A 3,833-nucleotide genomic window follows, 5' to 3' on the forward strand; every position below is an offset into this window, starting at 1 on the left:
GCGGGTTCTCGTACTTCGGCTTCCCCTGCCAATCTTCATTCCACCAAATTCACCCGGGGCAGGCTACAATAGGCCAATCAGTGGCCGTCGTGCCGAGTGGACCCAGTTGGACTCCACCCCCCACTAAGCGAATTAAAAAAAATGATAATAAATAGCGTCGTGGATCACAACGGTACGCAATTCAACCTTAAAAATATCTCTAATTAATTGAATTATTATTACTGTTATTGTAACTATCACAGTGCTACTACGGAGCCGGGATAGCGCAGTCGGTATAGCGACTGGCAGGACGACCGAGGGGTCGGATTTCGAGTCCCGGTAGTGTCCAGGATTTTCTCTTCTCCACGTCGTCCAGACCGGCTTTGGGGTTCACCAAACCTCATGTTCAATGGGTACTGGGGCTCTTTCGCCGGAGGTAAAGCAGCCGGGGCGTGAAGCTGACCACTCGCCTCCATTTAGTGCCGAGGACAAGAAAATGCGGACCTATACATCTAATCCCCCATACGCCTTCATGGTGTAGTGCTTAATTAGTTAATAACAGGAACAAGTTTACCTTCTTACTATTAGTAGTAGTTTACACCACTACCACTCGGCTTAGGACCACTGTTCGGACATAGAAGTGAAATAGACGGTGATATTTTAGATAAGCATCTGAAAGGACGTCATGGATTGGTTTATCGTTTACAGTTTACGTAACCACGGTGACAGGAACTCATAGCGTCGAATAAATGGATAATATTAAATATCGAATTGGAAAAGAAGTGGGCGGAAAGGTGCATGGTTTATTTACGGTATTTTCCTAGAAACTGACCGGACAGACTGAATAAAACCACAAGGAGCCTCAGTGTGGATAGCTGGAGACCCGACAGAAATTCAAACTGGACATCTGCCGAATACAGGTCGGACGCGTTACCGCTTGAACCAAGTTGCTCGCTGTCACGGAAGGGGAACCGACATGTTTCAGGGCTCTTTTCGCTACAACAACATTTTCGTAAACATAACATTCATTGTCGTGGTTCTCCATCTTAGGATTGAAGCGTCTTTAACCCTTTATGGAAAAAGTAGGCGTACATAGGCCCAAAATCAATATGACTATAAAGAAGTTTGATGTTCACGTTGCAACTGTTTCAGTCGACCGGTTTCGGCGCTTGATACGTTTTTCTCTCGAAACTCACAGATATCGATTTTTTCTTGAGCCGTACATTGACCACGGCCCCTGCAGTAGGATCATTTGTAGTCGTGTTGTAGTTTCAATGGCGTGCTCTTGAATCAGTACATTACATAGGGGTCAATATACTATGAGCGAGACGTACAGTTGGGGAGGTAGGGGAGTGAGGACACATAGAAATGTTCCTTCCATTAAACAGTTGCGAAGCAGTTTGAACAATGTATCGTCACAGTGATGCTGTACATGAGTATATGACAGATAAATTATGCGTAGCAGTTCCACTATAGGCCTCCTAATTTAATTTTTTTTTATTTGCTATCCCTGTAACAGGCCGTGAAGGCCCATAGGGTTGTGAGACGTCGAGGCTTCCGCATTTTCTAGATAGTCAGCTCACAGATGGCTGTGAGGTCGGCCTTAGTGGCCGGCCGCCCTTTACTCTAATGAATATTTTTTATTATTATTATTCTTAGTGAGTCCATTTGGCACTGCGGTCCCTAGTGGCCTATTTACCAGCCACAGATGATGGTGATTGTGGAGCAATTGGTGGAATGAAGATTGGCAGGGGAAACCGAAGTACTCTGAGAAAACCTGCACCAGCGCCACTTTGTCCACCACAAATCCCACATGACCAGACCCGGCCTCGAACCCGGGCTACAGCGGTGTGAAGCCAGCGATTAACCGCCTGAGTAATGGCGCTGCCTTATCTCTATGAAGATTCCTGGTACTAATTTATGTTAGAGTCTAAGTCGACCCCAGGGCCATAGTACGGCTAGAAGGATTAGGTAAATTGAGAAAAAATCCAATGACCTCATCGGGAATCTAACCCACGACATTCCGGCTTGTAGCATAGTAGTTACTATAGGATTCTGACGATGGAGTATAACACACTGATATGTTGGGTTTTTGGACTTTATCCATCGTCCTGGTTTTTAAGATAACAAATAAAAACATAGCATAGCATAGCATAGTTGTAGCATAGTACCTCAGCCAACTACGCTACCGCATGCTTCTCACTATAGGCCTCTATTTTGTCTGTTCACATAAAGGCACCCTGAACACCCCAAAATATGCAGCATCGAATGACTGAATGGTGAATACTGAACTGGTTAAAAATGTGGAAGTACTTGAGGTACTATCCCGGCATTCGGCTGAAGGCACTGAGGAAAACCACGAAAATATTCAGTCAGGATAGTCGGTCTCTGGAACGAGAAATGAATCCGAGAGCTTCCCCGTACGCAGTAAGTACATGACGATTATAATGTGTTAAGAGGTTGTTTTGTCGGAGGGCTTAAAGGGCGCAAGACTGAACATTCATCCCATCTAGCACCGAGGTTATGAGCTGCAGACTTTTGTCTTTATGTTGTGGTAATTAAGTACGGGGACAACTTTAACTTTACCTACACTGTGTCGCAGGGGTCAGTGACTTGGTCAATCAATATTCGAAGTTAAAGTTTTTAGATTTCTGTCATCTGGCAGGCAATATATCGTGCCTTTTGTGTTGCAGTTCGTCATATGGAACCAATGCAGTGAACTGCATTAGTCCCCAATGGGGACTGATACCATATTGGTAACTGTGGTTACTGTATCAAGCATACCGGTAAGTATACCCTTTTAAGCATCACGTTCGTCTACATAGAATTTTAAAACTTTTGGGAATCCCCGTTGAAATTTAACGGGCGATCATCACCCCCCTCTCTCCGTCAAATCAGTGAACTGAGTTACATTTTTTATTCTTGAAACGGCACAGCTTAGAACACAGAGCTTCCGTACGCGTAAATTCATGACAGCTACTACTGTGCGAGAATTACGTAACACATACATGGGCAGATAACACGGCATACGCCTCCAGGCGTCGCCTGCTCGTCATTTTGAAAAAATCATGACGAAGGTGAATGCGTTAGAATAATTAGAATTAGTGTCTTGAGACAGCGGATGCATAATTTTTATTGTTTAATTAATTGTGAATTTCATAATATAGTTGCCCTTACAGTAGAGTGATTTACTGAAATTCATCCAAATAACATTTAAAATTCAGTTCCTACCTCTAAGAAAATACATTGTGTCTCTATTGAAAATATCAACCGGTTGATGATGTTTAGGATAATAATCGTTGTTTGTTTTAAGAATCACACGAAACATAAAAGTTCACTGTGTGGAAGAGGAACAGAGATTTGAGATTTCAAAACAGGCTTTACGTAGTACATTATGATTTTCCTCCTATAAAATGCATATCCATACCGTACCACACGTTTTCGGTCCATTTTTTATTAACCCTCCTATCAATCAACGTTGTATGTATAGTCTAAGTAACTGACAGCATAGCTAAATAAGCTACAGACAAATCCCTGTGCTTCCACACTAACAAACTCGTCGCCATCTTGTCTAATAGAACAGCAGTTTTGTCTTCAGATGAAAACTCAAGATAATCATGCCTATCTATCCTGTCTTGGAGAACGGTTATGCTTTCTGAGGGGTCTCATGATTTTCTTTAATCCTCCTGGCGAATTTTAAGAATTATTCCTCGAAATTAACCATGACTCCTTACTCCCCAACAAAGCGGCCTCCGTAGTCTAGAGGTAACGTTCCCACCTTATGACTCGTGGTACGCGGGTTCAAACCCGGCGGAGGTCGTCGCATTTTTAAGGGCGGAGAAATTCAGGGAACA

At 43.3% G+C, this 3,833-nt stretch overlaps 1 protein-coding gene across 2 annotated transcripts in view; it reads right to left on the reverse strand.

Annotated features, from left to right (window-relative positions):
• The window catches only part of LOC111872176 (carbohydrate sulfotransferase 11), a 19,194-nt gene that overhangs the window by 12,494 nt on the left and 2,867 nt on the right, over nt 1-3,833 (reverse strand). The window lies entirely within an intron of this gene.

This window comes from Cryptotermes secundus, unplaced genomic scaffold, assembly GCF_002891405.2.
Source record: "Cryptotermes secundus unplaced genomic scaffold, Csec_1.0 scaffold593, whole genome shotgun sequence".
Classification (NCBI taxonomy): domain Eukaryota; kingdom Metazoa; phylum Arthropoda; class Insecta; order Blattodea; family Kalotermitidae; genus Cryptotermes; species Cryptotermes secundus.